The sequence below is a fragment of the Arachis hypogaea genome, chromosome 20 (genome assembly GCF_003086295.3).
Source record: "Arachis hypogaea cultivar Tifrunner chromosome 20, arahy.Tifrunner.gnm2.J5K5, whole genome shotgun sequence".
In the NCBI taxonomy this organism is placed as follows: Eukaryota; Viridiplantae; Streptophyta; class Magnoliopsida; order Fabales; family Fabaceae; genus Arachis; species Arachis hypogaea.
The window spans coordinates 84,811,042-84,834,542 of NC_092055.1; the positions used below are offsets into that span (position 1 = coordinate 84,811,042).

General features: G+C 37.3%; 1 long non-coding RNA gene and 1 other non-coding gene across 4 annotated transcripts; both read right to left on the reverse strand.

Moving 5' to 3' along the window:
• Positions 1-1,834: 1,834 nt before the first annotated feature.
• LOC112786791 (uncharacterized) lies at positions 1,835-19,133 on the reverse strand. 3 transcript variants are annotated; one of them, XR_011878990.1, is made up of 5 exons: positions 18,964-19,133; positions 18,824-18,883; positions 3,377-3,473; positions 2,439-3,105; positions 1,835-2,291 (listed from the first exon to the last, which is right to left on the reverse strand). It is a non-coding gene; the product is annotated as an uncharacterized lncRNA (long non-coding RNA). The 3 variants fall into 3 exon arrangements; XR_003194329.2 differs by lacking the exons at positions 18,824-18,883; positions 18,964-19,133 and having other exon boundaries at positions 2,439-2,876; positions 2,987-3,105; positions 3,377-3,725; XR_003194328.2 differs by lacking the exons at positions 18,824-18,883; positions 18,964-19,133 and having other exon boundaries at positions 3,377-3,731.
• LOC112787725 (small nucleolar RNA R71) lies at positions 7,660-7,767 on the reverse strand. Its single transcript, XR_003195121.1, has one exon. It is a non-coding gene; the product is annotated as a small nucleolar RNA R71 (small nucleolar RNA).
• Positions 19,134-23,501: the final 4,368 nt, after the last annotated feature.

Here is a 23,501-nt window from a genome sequence, read left to right on the forward strand (position 1 = left end):
TGTTTGATTTTTTTATTTTTATTCTTGTTAAAAGAGTAAAACAAGAAGAAAGTTGAGAAGATAAAACAAGAAAAAAAAAAGAAGATGATGATGATGATGATGATGATGAAAAAGAAGAAGAAGAAGCAGCAGAAAATGACGAAGCGGGAGAAGAAGAGTTTTGAATTATGCAAAATTTATCAGCACACATACACCGAAAATTCTAAAAAAATACATCCAAATATCTTCGTGTTACACCCAAATATTTTCGTGTTACACCCAAATTTGCTGCAAATATAGAAAAATATTTTCTTTAATGCAGAACTTTTATATTACATTCAATTCAAATCATCAACGATGAAATATTATTCACCTACAGAATCATATATAAACTACTAACGAAAAAATTAACTTGAATCGAACCACACGTTAGCTACTTGATTGGATTCAAAACAATAATCAATTTTATTTTGGTTCAATTGACAATCTGAACTTGAATTATTCATTATTTTTAACAACGAGATAATTGATGATGGAGGAGAAAGAGGAAAATGAAGGAGGGAAAGAAATTCCAATGGAAAAAAAAAAAGAAGAAAGAGGAAGAGGAGGAGGAGGAGGAGGTGGTAGTGTTGGTAACGATGATAACGAAAGAAGAAGAAGAAGAAGAAGAAGAAGAAGAAGAAGAAGAAGAAGAAGAACGTGCAACATGAAAAAGAAAAAGAAGAACTTGCAGTAACAGCATAAAGAAAAACGTGCGCACGTGAATATAAATGACTTGTATAACTTATATGAAAAAAACACTTGTATGTAAAGAATAATTTTAATAAAATTTGTATTTGTATTTTTTATTTCCAACATTCATGAGGTGTATACTTTTATAATGGAAATTACATGGTAGACATGGGTTCTTCCTTCAGCTATGCATTATTATTGATTGATATATTCATATTACACTGGTATTCTGACTCAGTATAAATTCGAAAAAATTATATCATGTGATATCAATTATGGAACTATTTTCATATTTGATTGAATGAATATTTTTCTTAAATTAATTTTGGATTATCTAGAATTAATGTTAAACAAATTTTACAAAATTTTCAATTTCCTTATTCTTGTTTATATTGATTCACTACAAGAAATATCACTTTTAGTGGCCATTTATTTTTCTTTTAGCGGAAATAAAAATAGTCACTAATACATTTATCGGTAATTAGATATTAGCCGTCTTATACTTTGTCGCTAAAAAATTTTAGTGGCAATTATAACATTTGCCGGTAAAATCCTTTTTAATTGCCGCAAAAAGTATATAATTTTTAGCGGCCATTTTTTTGGCAATTTATATGGCCACCAAAAATAATTCTAAAATTACAATATTATTTACTTTTAGTGGCTATTACTATTGCCGCCAAAACCCATTTTACCGGCAATTTATATGACCACTAAAAATAATTCTAAAATTGTGATATTATTCACTTTTAGTTGCCATTACTATTGCCGCTAAAATCTTAAAATTTTTTTTAATTATACTCACTCTTTTAGAAATAACCACCTATCATTTTTCTAAAATTTCAAATTATTTTTACCATTAATTATTATTATTATACATAATATAAATATACTAAAATTAGTTACTACAAAATGAAATATTTCATTAAATTCAATTAAATATTTATACACAAAATTCTCTTAAAAAGTAATAAAGCATAATACAAATTTAAACAACACAAATACTACAAATCTATGTTACATCAATGATTAGCACATAGTTAATGATCAAAAGAAAACAAATAGAGCCTAGCACAGATGCAATACAATAATACAGCAGAAAGAATGAAGCAAAGTTCCCAATTGCTCAATTATATGAGACCATTTATGTATGGATTGCTTCGCTACAATTCGGCTCTTCAGCTTTGAACCAATTCTCTTTGCTTAATTAATTGAAAACCAGCTTAACAGAAATATTATAAAAAGGATAATAAAAATCACTGACTTTCTTTTTACTGTTAGTTTCTACTTCAATTCTGTCTAAGCAAAGAATCAGTAAGGTATTCTCAACTAGGAACATCTAAATAACTAATATTCAACCAGTCACCATGGTAACACAAAAGGATCAAAAGGCAACAATTAAAACTCACAGGTGGTAGGAGCTGCTCATTTAATCACCTCCATTGGTGATTGGATATGGTACAAGTCTTATGCCTTTGCACCCATGTCAGATTAACAATAAGGTCTTGCATTGCAGGTGCATTTTCATTCCATGAACACATTTTCAATAAGGATCGTTAGCCTCAAACTACTTGCGCTTGTACCTAAAAAAGAATTTGAATGAGATATTGAAAGCAAGTATAAATCAGGATGCAAAAAAACTACCAACGTTAAAAAGAAGTAAATACTTTATGACTCAACCAAGATGAAACTAATCAAATGTAAGATATGGGATTGATTTGAGTAAATACCTTGACTTGCTCTTGAACGAACTCTTGGATTTCTTTCCTGCTCCAGCACCTCTTCTTTCAACTATTTGTCCTTCATGTCAGCCTGGAATAGCTCCTGCATCTCCTGTGTCCTTGAAGACGACTTATGTGAAGGACGAGCAGTATTCTTTTTGTTCTTCTTCACGATCTTGCCTGAATCCATTGCCTTCTTGACAGCTTCACCGCTTTTGCTCGTTGATAAGCGACATCAACAAGCGAAAGTCCACCCTTTTCTTTCTTATTTGCCCCCTTAGCTTGCAGTTCATGTATTAAAGTTCAACAGAGGTTAAGGAATACATATTAAATTACAACCTTAAATGCAAACAAGGAAGTGCATACTTCTGGTTTGTCATCATCTCCTTCATCTTCCAACATCTCTCTAGCCGCTTCCATTATAGCTTTTCTTAGGGCTCTTTCTTCCTTGGACCCCAAAATAAGAAAAATTGAGAATTTGGGATGTAAAAATACAACACATTAGTTATTAATACAGTACAGTAGTTAAAATATGAGAACCATTAACAATCAAAAACCTCTCTTCTTCAAGTACTTCTGCAATTTGATCCTCTAATTGCTCAATTATATGAGACCATTTATGTATGAATTGCTCTGCTACAATTCACCTCTACAGATTTGAACCAGCTCTCTTTGCCTAATCAATTGAAAACCAACTTTAACAAAAATATTATAAAAAGGATAATAAAAATCACTGACTTTCTTTTTACTCTTTTAGTTTCTACTTCAATTCTGTCTAAGCAAAGAATCAGTAAGGTATTCAACTAGGAACATCTAAAAATAACTAGTATTAAAATCACGCATCAACTTGCATAACTATACTGTCCTAAAAGAAAAACAGGAAGAAATTATGAAACTAAGCTGAAAAGGGGAAGTAAAAAATTAACAATCATGGGAAAGAAACTCACAATTGCTTTTGGAAGTGACCGGTCATTATCAGTCACAAATGTGACGGCGCATCCTTCTCGGCCAGCTCTTGCTGTATGACCCACTCGATGAACATAGCTTCAGAATAAATGTATTGATTAAAGTTAACAAGAGACACAGAGAGAGAATAAAATGATGTTAAAGGCAAGACCATTAGACCAGCATGAGATATTGTAACAAGTAACAATTATTCCAAAAGTTGACTTAAACACGTGTGTAAAACCTTGATGCATGTTCTCAACACTTACATCCTTTCCCCTATAATAATGGAATCATAATTCCACATTAAATAAAATGAATACACATGCATGTTTGGCCTTTAGAAAGTAAGATGTTATAGTAAAATGACATTTCCCAAAGATCTAGAAAACTTCAATCTTGTTTATCACGTGACAGCACATAATTTTAACTAGAAATGATTCATCACATAAAATTATTCATATACTTCAGTACTTCACCCAATAGTTTGAAGTTTTCGAGAGAAATGATTTATCACATGCACCAACCATTTGTCCTAAAAGCTAACTGATGAGCGAATAATTTATACGCTTTTTGGCATTGTTTTTACATAGTTTTCAGTATGATTTAGTTAGTTTTTAGTATATTTTTATTAGTTTTTAATTAAAATTCACATTTCTGGACATTACTATGAGTTTGTGTATTTTTCTGTGATTTCAGGTATTTTCTGGCTGAAATTGAGGGACCTGAGCAAAAATCAGATTCAGAGGTTGAAGAAGGACTGCAGATGCTATTGGATTCTGACCTCCCTGCACTCAAAGTGGATTTTCTGGAGTTACAGAACTTCAAATGGTGCGCTTCTAATTGCGGTGGAAAGTAGACATCCAGGAATTTCCAGCAATATATAATAGTCTATACTTTGCCCGAGTTTAGATGACGCAAACTGGCATTTAACGCCAGTTCCATGTTGCAGTCTGGCGTTCAGCGCCAGAAACAAGTTGCAAAGTGGAGTTCAACGCCAGAAACACGTTACAAACTGGCGTTCAACTCCAAGAATGACCTCTCCACGTGTAAACTTCAAGCTCAGCCCAAGCACACACCAAGTGGACCCCGGAAGTGGATTTCTGCATCATTTACTCATTTCTATAAACCCTAGTAACTAGTTTAGTATAAATAGGACTTTTTACTATTGAGTTTTCATCTTTAGTTTCATCTTTAGATCACGTTTGGGGGCTGGCCATTCGGCCATGCCTGAACCTTCATCACTTATGTATTTTCAACGGTAGAGTTTCTACACACCATAGATTAAGGTGTGGAGCTCTGCTGTCCCTCATGAATTAATACAAAGTACTACTGTTTTTCTATTCAATTCAACTTATTCCGCTTCTAAGATATTCATTCGCACTTCAACATGAATGTGATGATCGTGACACTCATCATCATTCCCTATGAACGTGTGCCTGACAACCACTTTTGTTCTACCTTCGATTGAATGAGTATCTCTTGGATTTCTTAATTAGAATCTTCGTGGTATAAGTTAGAACCCATGGATGGCCATTCTTGAGATCCGGAAAGTCTAAACCTTGTCTGTGGTATTCCGAGTAGGATCTGGAAAGGGATGGCTGTGACGAGCTTCAAACTCGCGAGTGCTGGGCGTAGTGACAGACGCAAAAGGATGGTGAATCCTATTCCAGTATGATCGAGAACCTCCAGATGATTAGCCATGCAGTGACAGCGCATCGGACCATTTTCACAGAGAGGACGGGATGTAGCCACTGACAACGGTGATACCCAATATACAGCTGATTGGATGAAGACAGCAGGAAAGCAGAGGTTTAGAGGAAAAAAAGCATCTCTATACGCTTATCTGAAATTCTCACCAATGAATTACATAAGTACCACTATCCTATTTTATATTTTATTTATCTTTTACTTATCATTTCATAAAATCAGTTGAATCCGCCTGACTAAGATTTACAAGGTGACCATAGCTTGCTTCAAGCCGACAATCTCCGTGGGATCGACCCTTACTCACGTAAGGTTTATTACTTGGACGACCCAGTGCACTTGCTGGTTAGTTGTACGAAGTTGTGAAAAAGAATTAAGAACATGAACGTGCGTATGTAGTTTTTAGCACCGTTACCAAGGAAGTAAAGATCACGATTTCGCACATCAAGTTTTTGGCACCGTTGCCGGGAATTGTTCGAGTTTGGACAACTGACGGTTCATCTTGTTGCTCAGATTAGGTAATTTTATTTTAATTTTAAGCTTTTTATTTCTTATTTTTGAAAATCCAAAAAAAATTAATATATAAAATCTTAAAAAAAAATATTTTGTGTTTCTTGTTTGAGTCTTGAGTCAATTTTTAAGTTTGGTGTCAATTGCATTTTTTTCTAAAAATTTATGCATTTTTCGAAAATTCATGCATTCATAGTGTTCTTCATGATCTTCAAGTTGTTCTTGGTAAGTCTTCTTGTTTGATCTTAATATTTCCTTGTTTTGTGTCTTTTCTTGTTTTTCATATGCATTTTCAATTTGTTAATGTCTCAAGAATAAAAATTTTTAAGTTTGGTGTCTTGCATTTTTTCTTTTCTTGAAAATTTTTCAAAAACAAGTTCTTGGTGTTCATCTTGACATTCAAAGTGTTCTTGGTGTTCATCTTGACATTCATAGTGTTCTTGCATGCATCACATGTTTTGATCCAAAATTTTCATGCATGGAGTCTTTTTGATGTTTTTCTCTTTCATCATTAAAAATTCAAAAATAAAAAAAATCTTTCCCTTTTTTCACTCATAAATTTTCGAAAATTTGAGTTGACTTTTTCAAAACTTTTTAAAATTTAGTTGTTTCTTATGAGTCAAATCAAATTTTCAATTTAAAAATCTTATCTTTTCAAAATCTTTTTCAAAAAATCAAATCTTTATCATTTTTCTTATTTATTTTCGAAAATTTTAAAAATATTTTTCAAAAATCTTTTTCTTAATTTTATCTCATAATTTTCGAAAATATTATCAACAATTAATGTTTTGATTCAAAAATTTCAACTTTGTTACTTGCTTGTTAAGAAAGATTCAAACTTTAAGTTCTAGAATCATATCTTGTGATTACTTGTGAGTCAAGTCATTAATTTTGATTTTAAAATTTCAAATCTTTTTCAAACAAATCTCTTTCAATCATATCTTTTCAAACTTTGATTTCAAAATCTTTTTCTAACTTCTTATCTTTTCAAATTTAATTTTCAAATCTTCTTAATATCTTTTCAATCATATCTTTTCATCATATCTTTTTAATCAATTTTCAAAATAAATTTCTATCATATCTTTTTAAATCTTATCTTTTTCAAAAATTTGATTTTAAAATATCTCTTCTAACTTTTTATCTTCTTATTTTTTTCAAAATTGAATTTCAAATCTTTTTCAACTAACTAATTGACTTTTTGTTTGTTTCTTATCTTTTTCAAAACTACCTAACTAAATCTCTCTCTCTAATTTTCGAAAATCCCTTCCCTCTTTTTCAAATTTCCTTTTTAATTAACTAATTGTTTTAATTTTTATTTTAATTAATTTTCGAAATTCTCTCACCTCTCATCTCCTTCTATTTATTTATTCATCTACTAACACTTCTCTTCCACCCAAAAATTCGAACCCCATCCTCCTCTCTGTGTTCGAGTTTTTCTCTTCCCCTTCTCATATTCTTCCCTTCTTCTACTCACATAAAGGAACCTCTCTCTACTGAGGCAAAGAGGATCCCTATTATTTTATGTTCCCTTCTTTTTCATATGAGCAGGAGCAAGGACAAGAACATTCTTGTTGAAGCAGATCCTGAACCTGAAAGGACTCTGAAGAGGAAGCTAAGGGAAGCTAAAGCACAACTCTCTGGAGAAAATCTGACAGAAATTTTTGAAAAAGAAGAAGATATGGCCGAAAATAATAATGCAAGGAAGATGCTTGGTGACTTTACGGCACCTAATTCCAATTTACATAGAAGAAGCATCTCAATCCCTGCCATTGGAGCAAACAATTTTGAGTTGAAACCTCAATTAGTTTCTCTGATGCAACAGAACTGCAAGTTTCATGGACTTCCATCTGAAGATCCCTTTCAGTTCTTAACTGAATTCTTGCAGATCTGTGATACTGTTAAGACCAATGGGGTTGATCCCGAGGTCTACAGGCTTATACTTTTCTCGTTTGCTGTAAGAGACAGAGCTAGAGTATGGTTGGACTCTCAACCTAAAGATAGCCTGAACTCTTGGGATAAGCTGGTCACGACTTTCTTAGCCAAATTCTTTCCTCCTCAAAATCTTAGCAAACTTAGAGTGAATGTTCAAACCTTCAGACAGAAAGAAGGTGAATCCCTCTATGAAGCTTGGGAGAGATACAAGCAACTGACCAAAAAGTGTCCTTCTGACATGCTTTCAGAATGGACCATCCTAGATATATTCTATGATGGTATGTCTGAATTAGCTAAGATGTCATTGAATACTTCTGCAGGTGGATCCATTCACCTAAAGAAAATGCCTGCAGAAGCTCAGGAACTCATTGACATGGTTGCAAGTAACCAGTTCATGTACACTTCTGAGAGGAATCCTGTAAGTAATGGGACGCCTCAGAGGAAGGGAGTTCTTGAAATTGATACTCTGAATGCCATATTGGTTCATAATAAAATATTGACTCAGCAAGTCAATCTGATTTCTCAGAGTCTGAATGGAATGCAAGCTACATCCAACAGTACTCAAGAGGCATCTTCTGAAGAAGAAGCTTATGATCCTGAGAACCCTGCAATAGCAGAGGTAAATTATATGGGTGAACCTTATGGAAACACCTATAACCCCTCATGGAGAAATCACCCAAATTTCTCATGGAAGGATCAACAAAAGCCTCAACAAGGCTTTAATAATGGTGGAAAAAATAGGTTTAACAATAGTAAACCTTTTCCATCATCCACTCAACAACAGACAGAGAATTCTGAGCAGAATCCATCTAGCTTAGCAAATTTAGTCTCTGATTTATCTAAGGCCACTCTGAGTTTCATGAATAAAATAAGGTCCTCCATTAGAAATTTGGAGGTACAAGTGGGCCAGCTGAGTAAGAAGATCACTGAAACCCCTCCTAGTACTCTCCCAAGCAATACAGAAGAGAATCCAAAGAGAGAGTACAAGGCCATTGATATAACAATCATGGCCGAACCTACAAGGGAGAAAGAGGACATGAATCCTAGTGAGGAAGACCTCCTGGGACGTCCAGTGATCAACAAAGAGTTTCCCTCTGAGGAACCAAAGGACTCTAAGGCTCACCTAGAGACCATAGAGATTCCAATGAACCTCCTTATGCTCTTCATGAGCTCTGATGAGTATTCTTCTTCTGAAGAGAATGAGGATGTTACTGAAGAGCAAGTTGCCAAGTACCTTGGTGCAATCATGAAGCTAAATGCCAAGTTATTTGGTAATGAGACTTGGGAAGATGAACATCCCTTGCTCATCAATGAACTGAGTGATCTGGATCAACTGACATTACCTCAGAAGAAACAAGATCCTGGAAAGTTCTTAATACCTTGTACTATAGGCACCATGACCTTTGAGAAGGCTCTATGTGACCTTGGGTCAGGGATAAACCTCATGCCACTCTCTGTAATGGAGAAACTGGGAATCCTTGAGGTACAAGCTGCCAATTTCTCATTAGAGATGGCAGCCAAATCTATGAAGATGGCTTATGGACTAGTAGAGGACGTGCTAGTAAGGGTTGAAGGCCTTTACATCCCTGCTGATTTCATAATCCTAGACACTGGGAAGGATGAGGATGAATCCATCATCCTTGGAAGACCCTTCCTAGCCACAGCAAGAGCTGTGATTGATGTAGACAGAGGAGAATTGATCCCTCAACTGAATAAGGACAACCTTGTGTTTAAAACTCAAGAATCTCCTTCTGTAACAATGGAAAGGAAGTATAGAAAGCTTCTCTCAGTACAGAGTCAACTAAAGCCCCCACAGTCAAACTCTAAGTTTGGTGTTGGGAGGCCTCAGCCAAACTCTAAGTTTGGTGTTGAACTCCCATATCCAAACTCCAAATTTGGTGTTCAGAGTCTATAAAATTGACCTGATCACCTGTGTGGCTCCATGAGAGCCCACTGTCAAGCTATTGACATTAAAGAAGCACTTGTTGGGAGGCAACCCAATTTTTATTTATCTAATTTTATTTTTATTTTTATTGTTCTTTCATGTTTTATTAGGTTCATGATCATGTGGAGTCACAAAATAAATACAAAAATTAAAAACAGAATCAAAAACAGCAGAAGAAAAATCACACCCTGGAGGAAGGACTTACTGGCGTTTAAACGCCAGTAAGGAGCATCTGGCTGGCGTTCAACGCCAGAACAGAGCATGGATCTGGCGTTGAACGCCAGAAACAAGCAACATCCTGGCGTTCAAACGCCAGGAATGCACCCTGAGAAGAGCTAGCCTGAACGCCAGAAACAAGCATAGAACTGGCGTTCAACGCCAGAAACATGCTGCATCTGGGCGTTGAATGCCCAGAACAAGCATCAATTCAGCGTTTAAACGCCAGAATTGCATGCAAAGGCGTTTTACATGCCTAATTGGTGTAGGGATGTAAATCCTTGACACCTCAGGATCTATGGACCCCACAGGATCATCTCAGCATCTGTGGACCCCACAGGATCCCCACCTACCTCCACTCATATTCTTCCCTCTTCTCAACATTCATCCTCTCTTCCCAATAAACACTCTTCCCCATAAACCCCACCTACCTTCAAAATTCAAAATCACTTTCCCACCCAAACCCCTCCCTCTCCTCCATATTTTCTCTTCTTCTTCTTCTTATTTTCTTTATTCTCTTGCTCGAGGGTGAGCAATATTCTAAGTTTGGTGTGGTAAAAGCATAAGCTTTTTGTTTTTCCATTACCATTGATGGCACCTAAGACCGGAGAAACCTCTAAAAAAGGAAAAGGGAAGACAAAAGCTTCCACCTCCGAGTTATAGGAGATGGAGAGATTTATCTCAAGGGTCTATAGCTCAGTGGTAGAACATTTGACTGCTAATCAAGAGATCCCTGAGATACCTCAGGGGATGCACTTTCCTCCATAGAATTTTTAGGAGCAAATCAACACCTCCCTAGGAGAACTAAGTTCCAACATGGGACAACTAAGGGTGGAACATCAAGGGCACTCCATCATCCTTCATGAAATTAGAGAAGATCAAAGAGCAATGAGGGAGGAGCAACAAAGACAAGGAAGAGACATAGAAGAGCTCAAGGACATCATTGGTTCCTTAAGAAGGAAACGCCACCATCACTAAGGTGGACTCATTCCTTGTTCTTAAATTTTCTGTTTTTCATCTTTTATGTTAAATGTTTATTTATGTTTTGTGTCTTATTACATGATCATTATTATCTAAGTGTCTATGCCTTAAAGTAGTGAATATGAATCCATCGCCTCTCTTAAATGAAAAATGTTTTAAAAACAAAAGAACAAGAAGTACCTGGTTTCGAATTCATCCTTGAAACTAGTTTAATTATTTTGATGTGGTGGCAACACTTTTTGTTTTCTGAATGTATGCTTGAACAGTGCATATGTCTTTTGAAGTTATTGTTTATGAATGTTAAATATGTTGGCTCTTGAAAGAATGATGAAAAGGAGAAATGTTATTTGATAATATGAAAAATCATAAAAATGATTCTTGAAGCAAGAAAAAGCAGTGAATACAAAAAGCTTGCAGAAAAAAAAAAGAGAAAGAGAAAGAAAAAGCAAGCAGAAAAAGCCAATAGCCCTTAAAACCAAAAGGTAAGAGTAATAAAAAGGATCCAAGGCTTTGAGCATCAGTGGATAGGAGGGCCTAAAGGAATAAAATCCTGGCCTAAGCGGCTAAACCAAGCTGTCCCTAACCACATGCTTGTGGCGTGAAGGTGTCAAGTGAAAACTTGAGACTGAGCGGTTAAAGTCAAGGTCCAAAGCAAAAAAAAAAAAGAGTGTGCTTAAGAACCCTAGACACCTCTAATTGGGGACTTTAGCAAAGCTGAGTCACAATCTGAAAAGGTTCACCCAGTAATGTGTCTGTGGCATTTATGTATCCGGTGGTAATACTGGAAAACAAAGTGCTTAGGGCCACGACCAAGACTCATAAAGTAGCTGTGTTCAAGAATCAACATACTGAACTAGGAGAATCAATAACACTATCTAAACTCTGAGTTCCTATAGATGCCAATCATTTTGAACTTCAATGGATAAAGTGAGATGCCAAAACTATTCAAGAGGCAAAAAGCTACAAGTCCCGCTCATCTGATTGGAGCTATGTTTCATTGATATTTTGGAATTTATAGTATATTCTCTTCTTTTTATCCTATTTGATTTTCAGTTGTTTGGGGACAAGCAACAATTTAAGTTTGGTGTTGTGATGAGCGGATAATTTATACGTTTTTTGGCATTGTTTTTACATAGTTTTCAGTATGATTTAGTTAGTTTTTAGTATATTTTTATTAGTTTTTAATTAAAATTCATATTTCTGGACTTTACTATGAGTTTGTATGTTTTTTTGTGATTTCAGGTATTTTCTGGCTGAAATTGAGGGACCTGAGCAAAAATCAGATTCAGAGGTTGAAGAAGGACTGCAAATGCTGTTGGATTCTGACCTCCCTGCACTCAAAGTGGATTTTCTAGAGCTACAAAACTCCAAATGGCGCGCTTCCAATTGTTTTGGAAATTCGACATCCAGGGCTTTCCATAAATATATAATAGTGCATACTTTTCCCGAGTTTAGATGACGCAAACTGGCGTTGAACGCCAGTTCTATGTTGTAGTCTGGCTTTCAGCACCAGAAACAAGTTGCAAAGTAGAGTTCAACGCCAGAAACACGTTACAAACTGGCGTTCAACTCTAAGAATGACCTCTCCACGTGTAAACTTCAAGCTCAGCCCAAGCACACACCAAGTGGGCCACGGAAGTGGATTTCTGCATCATTTACTCATTTCTGTAAACCCTAGTAACTAGTTTAGTATAAATAGGACTTTTTACTATTGAGTTTTCATCTTTAGTTTCATCTTTAGATCACGTTTGGGGGCTGGCCATTCGGCCATGCCTGAACCTTCATCACTTATGTATTTTCAACGGTAGAGTTTCTACACACCATAGATTAAGGTGTGGAGCTCTGCTGTCCCTCATGAATTAATACAAAGTACTACTGTTTTTCTATTCAATTCAACTTATTCCGCTTCTAAGATATTCATTCGCACTTCAACATGAATGTGATGATCGTGACACTCATCATCATTCCCTATGAACGTGTGCCTGACAACCACTTTCGTTCTACCTTCGATTGAATGAGTATCTCTTGGATTTCTTAATCAGAATCTTCGTGGTATAAGTTAGAACACATGGATGGCCATTCTTGAGATCCGGAAAGTCTAAACCTTGTCTGTGGTATTCCGGGTAGGATCCGGAAAGGGATGGCTGTGACGAGTTTCAAACTCGCGAGTGCGGGGCGTAGTGACAGACGCAAAAGGATGGTGAATCCTATTCCAGTATGATCGAGAACCTCCAGATGATTAGCCATGCAGTGACAGCGCATCGGACCATTTTCACAGAGAGGACGGGATGTAGCCACTAACAACGGTGATGCTCAATATACAGCTTGCCATGGAAAGGAGTAGGATTGATTGGATGAAGACAGCAGGAAAGCAGAGGTTCAGAGGAACGAAAGCATCTCTATACGCTTATCTAAAATTCTCACCAATGAATTACATAAGTACCACTATCCTATTTTATATTTTATTTATCTTTTACTTATCAATTCATAAAATCAGTTGAATCCGCCTGACTGAGATTTACAAGGTGACCATAGCTTGCTTCAAGCTGACAATCTCCGTGGGATCGACCCTTACTCACGTAAGGTTTATTACTTAGACGACCCAGTGCACTTGCTGGTTAGTTGTACGAAGTTGTGAAACAGAATTAAGAACATGAACGTGCGTATGTAGTTTTTAGCGCCGTTACCAAGGAAGTAAAGATCACGATTTCGCACACCACTAACTTGTAAGAAGAAGCATATGAATGATTTTATATCTAATTACCAAGGTTGCGAGAACCGGACCGGTCATTAAACCGGTCGAGTAACTGGTTTAATGGTTTAATGGTTCAACTGGGGTCGAACCGTGGTTGAACCGGTTTAGTTAAATATACAGTAAAATTATAAAAAAAATTCAATATATAATAACAATAAACTGTTTTCTCAATAGCAGAAAATTTGATAACCAAACATTTGTTCCTTAGTCTTATTCATAAGACCATCTTAATTTTTAGATTCATTGAACAATACATTGGCACCGCAATTGATTGTTACAGCTTCCATATGCAGCAAGCATAAGGAGGAACTATTAAACGGAGGATGTCTCTGTCTCCAATAAAATCATGTCAAATATTATCACAGTTATCGTTTCTTTTAAACAAGAGAGGCAGCAAGAATTAAAAAGTAAATAAATAAAGTATTAGAAACTCGAATTCAGAAACTAATTTATGCTGGATGACGAAATTATCATGAGCCAACAACAATATTAGCCCCTTCCCAACCTAACCAGAGACTCCAAATTTTGATTAAGAAAATAAATAAAAATAATAATAAAATTTATTTATTCCCAATTGTAGCTATATGACAAACAGTACTTTCACATCTCAAAATTCAGAAATTACAGCAAAATTCATAATAATAAACCTCTGCCATTATAGCAAAATTCAGAATTATAGTCATTCAGAATCTAAAATTATATTAAAATTTTATTCAGCATTCAAAATCCCAAAATTGAAAAACCAGTACAACAGCCATTACATATAATTAACCAAATAATCCAAAATTGAATTACATACAGCAGCCATTACAAACAGAACTCTGCATCAATCCATATAACTAACCAAATAAAGAACTCTGTATCAATTGATATAGTTCATTAAAAAAATTAAAAAAATTAGTTGAAAAAACCAGTACAACTCAAACGACCAGACGAGAGAACCTTCAGAGATGAGATGCCCAAACGTTGACAGAGAAGCTTACCAGATGAGCAGACGACGCGGACCACGGAAGCTTCGGAAATCAGATGCCCAAACGACCAGACGAAGCCGACGACGCCGCCCGTTGGAGGTCCTTCTGCCCGGTGACAGCAGCTCTGATGTGGTGTCGATTGTGGTAGACTGGGAGGGATGGTCGCGTTCGTTGGAGTTGGATGAACTGAAGGAGATTGGAACTTTGAAGTGAAATTAGGGTTGAGGTTTGGTGGCTGCTGAGTGACTCTCGTAGTTTGTATAAGGGGTAAGGTAATTGGGTTACGGGTCAGCTATGCGGGTAAGTGGGTTGGGCTCATTTTTCTTTTTTTTTTTCTTTTGTGCGTCAAAACGGCACCGTTTTCGGTCTTTAGTTAAAAACCGGTGCTGTTAAAAACCCGACCGGTTCGGCCGGTTCACCGGTTAACCACCGGTTCGACCGGTTTTTTTACCGGTTTTTTGCAGGACGGTTTTGAAGGTCAACCGGACCGGCCTGGTAACCGGTTTCCGGTTAACCTGGTTGAACCGGCCGGTCCGGTTCGGTTTTCAGAACATTGCTAATTACCATTACAACTATTATAATTATCCATGAGAAACTTATTGAATATGAAAAGACTTCAAACAAGTCAAAATTTACAACCATGAAGCATACCATGCTAGCTCTAACAATGGCATGTTCTCTCAGATTTTGCCATCAACACAGTTGAGACATCATCTGGAATTGACTTAGATAATGACATAAAGATTTGGAGAATTTTCCATCAAAACAATGACAAAATCAAAAGTAGTAACAAAGAACCAAAAAATAAGAATAAAAAATGCAGCACTCTCTTATCCAATCCAACCTTAATATCATTCCATACTCATCCCCAAGTTCATGAGTAAAGGGAAAGAACAAAAAATAAATTAAATAGATGATTCCAAGTACCAAAATCACTAAAGGACTCGTGAATGCAGAAAATCATATATCTTTGATCTAAGAAAACCCCGCAATTTCACTGAAGAGAATTAAGAATCTCAGCAAGACTTGACTCGTACCAAATTTGAGCACTGAAAGTTGAGTGTCCACAAACCAAATTGATGACTAAACATATAATACTTAAAAAAATATTAAGCATACAACAAATATAAATATTAAGCAAGCCTTACTGCCAATTTATTAATTTAAGAAACATACTTCATTATTGTTATGCATGATGCCGCCATGAGTCCCCTGTACCAAGAAAACAAACGTTGCATGCCAAGGGTAAGAAAATGAAGGAATGAACGAACGAAAGAAAGCTAATATATGGTGCGTACGTGAAGATCACTGGTGTTGCAAACTCTCCTAAGAGGAGCGTCGTTGTCGAACAACACAGCCAGGAGAGCAGAAAAGGGATTCTTGAAGGACTGCATTGCAGAGCAAGAAATAGGCCGTCCTTGAAGGGCTTTTGTCTTGTTAAGCTGATGGTCTATTGCTACCTCTGTTGTGTCTTGGAAGCATTTGTTCTTGGGTCTACCTCTTGTAACGACCCAACTCCCAGTATGCCATGGTCATACAAGAAGCTAAGTGTTACTAACTTATCCCTCTTAATTATTAACTATTATTTACTATATGAGTCTGTTCCTTGTTAGAGCGATGCCAATTTTACGGGTAGCTTTTTTTTTTTTTTATATCGTATCGTTGCGGATAACAAGGTAAAATAAACAAGCATATATTGGGAGTAACAGAAAAGCGGCATAAAGAAACATAGAGACACAACTGATAATATACATCATGTACACTATAACAAAACATGCAGCGTTTACACCAGATCAAGTCAGTTTACATCCTCGTCATCCTACGTAGCTAATATATACACGACACTCCCAGGGCCTGGCCCATACAAAAAGCCACTAATCTGGCACCCAGGCTAGCCTAACCACTATATAGCTCCTAGCTCTCGGGTGTACTAACACAAGTGAGAGACTAACTAACAGATAATGTCAGACTAGAGTGTCATCAAAAGAATGCCCCTTCCGCAGTCAAGCTATATCTACATGTGGCCGTTCGGAGAATCGCCGTGAGGCTCGTCCATCTCCTCATCCTGCTCTATCTCTATCTCAGGATCCTCCGCCTCCTCATCGTCCACAGCTGCAACTATGTCCTCAGATCCACCAGAAACACTGCTGTCACTATGTACAAAACCATTCGCAAGCACAGGTCCGTTCGCGTATATAGGAGCTACCCCACCGTCCGATAGTGCTGGCTCATCAGGCTGTGGAAAGTCGGGGATCGGCTCAGGGGGAAAATCCCACTCTGGTGGTATCACAGGTACGTAGTCATCAGCTAACTCAGGCTCATCAGGAATGATAGGCTCAGGTACCGCCTCATTCAAAGGTTGAGCTGGTATAGGGTGCTCGGGATTATCAGGAAAAGGATGTACAGGTGCGTCAGGATGTAACCAGAATAAGGAAAAGTCGTAAGGAGCATCAGGGTCAAAATACGGGCTAGACAGAGGATGTTGAAAAGCTCGATTAGGTAACGCATATCGTCTAATACGAGGCTCCAAACCCATAATGAAGTAACTGTGATGTACCGGATCCTCGTAGACGTAAGGGTCCTCGAACTCATAGAAGATCACGCCCGTCTCCATCTGAGGGGGGAGGAAGGGAGAGAAGGGGTAAGAACTGGGGAGTTCTTAGTAGGGTCGGGGTTATTAGTTACGTTCATTTATTTGATTCCGATTAGCAGATAGATATTAGAATACAGTAAAGTAGTAAACAGTAGTTAAAATAGATAGGGAAAACAGAAAACAGAACACAAACAGAAGCGTGCAAGAAAATAAAGCATAGACATAGCACTCAAGCAAACAAACATAAAGAAATTGATCAAACACAAGTAGGAATGCAACAGAGAATAATGCACAGACAAGAATGATGCATGTCTAGTCCTAGTGTAGGTAATGAGCTCATTTGTCGGTTTCTACCCGCTCCCGACGTAACCCAGCATTACTAGCCGGATATAGCTTTCCTGTTGGCTATACCCCTGTGTACAGGAAATAACCCCTCTGCCACCACAGGGTCCACTGCACGCAGGAAATAACACATCTGCCACTACAGGGTGGTATGCCGACACACCTTCTGTATACAGGAAATAACCCCTCTGCCACTACAGAAATGGAACAGGTGGTCACGGTACTTCTGTAGCAGGAAATAACCCCTCTGCCTTACAGAAATAAAATATGGACCTGTACCGCAGGAAAGCGTTTCTCAGTGGTTGCACCATTATCTATCTGACTGCTACAATGCAGTAGATGAACATATAGATATCTCTGAGGTTGCCTTAATGCAACAGATGACCTCTCAATAGGTCCTCTACTCTTTATCATATTACTCTCTTCGCTTTGTCTCTTTATTCTGCTCTGTTTGTTCCTTTCTCTGCGCTTCCTCACTTTATTCTGCTTTCTCTATTTAACGTATGTATTTAAAGTTTATGTAAATTTCGGTATGATTAGTTAGCCTGCCCCAAGTATAGGTTCATTAAGTCTATACTGAAACAGTTTAACTTTTCATATAATACCTAACCCTATTCGCAAATCAAGAACTAACTATGTTGCCCTAGTTCGTTCACTAGTCTCTGTCTGTTTCTCTGTTGTTAAAACTTTACAGACTTTTTCTTCGATTTTTATCTTTTCTTCAACTTTTTAACTTTTATTTATCTTTGCCTCACTAATATGTTTTTACCACTCCCTAAGTGTTTTATGAAGGTAATTATGAGATTCTGCGCTTAAAGTTGTCTTTCTAAAGCTTTTACAGAAAACTGCCTTTTTCGCATTATTTTATTATTTTTATTAAAATATTATTTTTAATTAAATATTATTATTTAATATTTTATTATTATTTATTATTTTATTAATATATTTTCGAAAATTAACTTTACTTTAACCTTTAACCTTTAAAATTCACTTTTTACCACCCGTAACTTTTAATATTTCTACTTTTACCACCCTAACTTCCAGAAATTACCATATAACCCCTTAAACACCAAAAATTTTACTTCCTTGCCCTTTTATGAATCAAAAAGGTGTTCTTCATTGTTCTTCACCACACTCAAAGTGTTCTTCATGTTCTTCATAAATTCTTCAGATTCTTTCTCTGTTTTTACCCGTTTTTCAGTCTTTTCAGCAACCGATTTTTACTATAATTCATAATAAATTAGCAGCCACTAAAACCCCATATTTTCTACATAATTTCAACACAAATTGAACCTCAATTTAAGCTTAGAGTTTCGTTTTTCCAGCTGCCCAAGAACATGAACTTTAAAGCTTGAATTTCATCAAATTTCATCAAAATTTCACCAAATTTTCACTAAGAATCAATCATATATGCAACCAATTTTTAGCACAGCCAAATAATACAACATTCACACAACTCAAACACAAATAATCAAGATTAATTTCGTGACACCCTACCTGGTCTTGCTGCTCCTAATTCAATCAAACTTTCAGGTGGTCCTTAAACACTTTTTCCTCCTAAATCACATCAAGAAAACACATATTTAAGCATGTTTCCTTGAAACTGAATCAAAAGAGAGATGGTACAGCCAACTCACCTTGATCCCAGCCTTGATAAGTCATATGATCATGTAGAGAAAGAAGAGAGGATCATTTTGGTCGGATTGGAATTTTGATTTGAGTTTTAGTTCAGCAGAAATCAAGCTTTGAAGATTTGGAACTAAGAACTTTTCTCTCTTTTTCTCTCTACCTATTTTCGGCCACAAAGTGAAAATGAGCCAGCCTTGGGGGTTTTGGGGGTGTAGGGTGAGTTGTGATTGGTTGACTTGGAGGTGGATTAAAATAATATTAAAATATCTCAGGTGTATAACTACTAAAACTAGATGTATCGGAACACTTGCAAAAACATGTCTAAAAATTATTTTCTAAGCTACTAGCATAAATGACACTAGTAACATATTTATTATGAGAATGAAACATGAATAATGAGGCCTTAGCATTGCTAAAGTCATCAGGGAGTGCTGGTGCTAAGCTGCACCTGTAAATTGTGAACCCGGTTAAACCGGTTTTCTGTTTTTAACTAAAACTGATCAGGTAACCTTATAATATCATTCAAGAGGCTTCTAATACTCATATAATGATAATATCATCCTATTATCTCTCTCCTCTCATAAATCGAGTCCGGTTTGTCAAACTGAGATTATTTACGAAAAATCGAATTAAAACTCCTAACCGATACGGTTCAAAAACTAGATTCCTCGTGATTGCATTATCGAGCTTGTCTCGAAAAAGGTTCTAACTTAAAGATGAAATAATGACAATGAGGATTGAGATACTTGATGATATATCAAAGGTTTTCCCCTCACTGATCTTCCGGAGAAATTCGTACTTTCAGAAAAGATCTCGCGTACTCGAAAACCGGGGTTGTTACATTCTACCCTCCTAACAGAAAATTTTGCCCTCAAAATTTCAGTTACCTGAAAATAAATGCGGGTAATCAGCTTTCATCTTATCTTCCAATTCCCAAGTGTGCTCTTTTTCTCCTCTTTGTCCCCAAGCTACTTTGACTAAGCGAACAGTCTTGCCTCTCAGCTGTTTATCGTTTCTTTCTACGATCTGAACTGGTGATGCTTGATATGTCAAATCGTTTCGTAACTGTACTGTCTCTGGTTGTAAAATATGACTCTCGTCGGGAATATATTTCTTAAGTTGCGAGACATGAAAAACATCATGAAGGTTTGACAAATATGGAGGAAGGGCTACTTGATAAGCTACTAGACCGACTCTTTTAAGTATTTGGAAAGGTCCTATGTATCGAGGGTTAAGCTTTTTAGTCTTAAGAGCTCTACCTATTCCAGTAGTCGGGGTTACTTTAAGAAAGACTTGGTCTCCCTCACTAAACTCTAAGGGTCTACGTCTATTATCGGCATAGCTCTTTTGACGGCTCTGTGCTGTCTGGATCTTCTGGCGAATCCCCTTTATCTTCTTAGTAGTTTCTTGCACTAAGTCTGGACCTAAGACACTGGCTTCTCCGTCATCATTCCAACACAATGGTGTCTGACATCTTCTTCCATAGAGAGCTTCATATGGTGCCATCCCGATACTTTGTTGGTAACTGTTGTTGTAGACGAACTCGACCAATGGCATATATCTATCCCAACTGCCTTGGTTATCCATTACACAAGATCTTAGCATGTCTTCCAATGTCTGGATTGTCCGCTCTGATTGTCCGTCTGTCTGAGGATGGTATGCTGTACTCATATGCAATTCTGTTCCCAATGCTTTCTGGAAAGCTCCCCAGAATCTGGAAGTAAACCTCGGATCTCGATCTGAAACAATTGATGAAAGTATTCCGTGCAATCGTACGATTTCTTGAATATATATCCGTGCCAGCCTTTCTAATGTATAGTCAACTCGAATCGGAAGGAAGTGCGCTGATTTTGTCAACCTGTCTACAATTACCCAAATGGCATTGTGTCCAGTTGAGGTCCTTGGCAATCCCGTGACAAAATCCATAGTGATCTGCTCCCACTTCCATTGTGGTATTTCTAAGGGTTGCAGGGTTCCTGACGGTTTCTGGTGTTCCACCTTCACCTTCTGACAGGTTAAACATTTTGAGACATAATCAGCTACCTCTTTCTTCAAGCCCGGCCACCAGAACATTTGTTTCAAATCCTGATACATCTTTGTTACTCCAGGATGCATAGAAAATCTACTTTGATGAGCTTCTACAAGAATTCTTTGCCGCAAATCTCCAGAGCTAGGCACACAAATTCTGTTCTTGTATCTCCAGAGGCTGCTACGATCTAGTCTTACAGCTTCTGGTTCTTCTACTTTCATCCGTCTCAGCATCGTCATCATTTCTGAATCCTGTGCTTGTGCTTGCTGAATCCTAATCTTAAAATCTGGTGTTATATGCAATTGGGCCAAACGGACTCCACTTGATGTCTCAGTCATAGCCAACTTAAGGTCCTCAAATTCTACGAGTAACTTTTCTTCCTTTATCATCATCCAAGAGATATTCAAATTCTTCCTGCTCAAAGCGTCTGCCACCACGTTCGCTTTTCCTGGGTGATAGCTTAACTTAAAATCATAGTCCTTCAGGAACTCCATCCACCTTCACTGTCGCATATTAAGATCCTTCTGGTCAAAGATATACTTTAAACTTTTGTGGTCAGAGAAAACTTCTAGCTGAGCGCCATACAAATAGTGTCTCCAGATCTTCAGAGCAAACACTACTGCAGCCAACTCCAAGTCATGCGTCGGATAATTTCGTTCATGAGGTCTCAGCTGCCGGGAAGCATAAGCCACCACATTTTTGTCTTGCATCAGCACACATCCAAGTCCTTTATGAGAAGCGTCACAATATACTTCAAAAGGTTTCTGTGGGTCGGGTAGTACTAATACAGGTGCAGTTGTTAACTTTTCCTTAAGCATCTTGAAACTCCTATCACACTCAGCCGTCCAAACGAACGGAACTTCCTTTCGTGTAAGGTAAGTTAGAGGTAAGCCTATCTGTGAAAACCCTTTAATAAACCTCCGGTAATATCCAGCAAGTCCGAGAAAACTCCGAACTTCTGTAACGGTCGTAGGTGGTTCCCATTGCACTACTGCTTCAATTTTTGAAGGATCCACTGCAATTCCTCCCTGTGATATAACATGTCCCAAAAATGCCACCTTCTCTGTCCAGAACTCGCACTTTGATAATTTAGCATATAACTTCCGATTCCTTAGTATCTGCAATACAGTCCTTAGATGCTCTTCATGCTCTCTTTCTGTCTTCGAATAGATGAGAATATCGTCTATGAAGACTACTACGAACTGATCAAGGTACGGACGAAAAATACGATTCATGTAATCCATAAAAATCGCAGGAGCATTAGTTAGTCCAAACGACATAACCGTATACTCATAGTGACCATATCGAGTTCTAAATGCAGTCTTCGGTATATCTGACTCTTTCACTCGAATCTGGTGATAGCCCGATCGCAAATCAATCTTCGAAAACACAGTTGCACCTTTTAACTGATCCATTAGATCATCTATTCGTGGAAGTGGACACTTGTTCTTGATAGTGACTTTATTTAACTGTCGGTAATCTACGCAAAGTCTCATTCCACCATCCTTCTTCTTTACTAGCAATACCGGAGCTCCCCAAGGTGATGCGCTGGGACGAATAAATTTCTTTCCAAGTAGCTCATCCAACTGCTTCTTCAACTCTGCAAGTTCCAATGGTGACATCTGGTACGGTGCTATGGAAATTGGTCCGGTTCCAGGTACAAGTTCAATGCTGAATTCTATCTCTCGCTGAGGAGGAAACTCAGGTATGTCGTCCGGGAAAACATCAGGAAATTCCTTCACCACTCGGATTCGTTCTAAGCTTAGTTCACTATCATTTGAGCTAGCCGCTAACAGAACGTACCCCTCACAATCACTCCCGTCTAATGTAACTCTTACAGAATTCAGATATAAAGTATGAGATAGAAATGGTTTAATATCTAAACTATCAGACGGAATAACAGCAGTTCTTTCATAGCAATCAAGGAAAACATGATACTTAGATAACCAATCTAACCCTAGAATAACTTCTAAACCACATAGAGGCAAACAGATTAGATCATGTATAAAAGTTCTGTTCCTAATAGTGAATGGTACTTGCAGGCACACTAAACTAGTCAAAGCATTTTGGGACGCAGGTGTATGGACAATCAGATCAAAGTTCAACTTAGAGAAATCTAGTCCCAACTCACGAGCAACAGTTAAAGAGATAAAGGAATGCGATGCACCCGAGTCATATAGTACAGTTAGAAATCGATCTTTGACAATACACTGACCTTGGATCAGGGCGTCTGATTGCATAGCATCATCAGCAGTCATGGCAAACACTCGACCTTGTTGCTGGGTTCGTATTGGATTTTGAGAAAGTCCTTTTGGGCAACTCCTCGCCAAGTGTCCCGGTTCCCCACAATTGTAACAAGTAAATGTTCTGATTTGGCAAGGCCTGGTACCATGATCCTTTCCACACTGCCTACACGCAATATTCACTTGTGCCTGTTGAGATCGTTTACCATTATCCTGCCTTGGTCTACCTCTGTTTCCACCCGTAGGGCGAGTAGGGATGTTACCAACCTGTGGG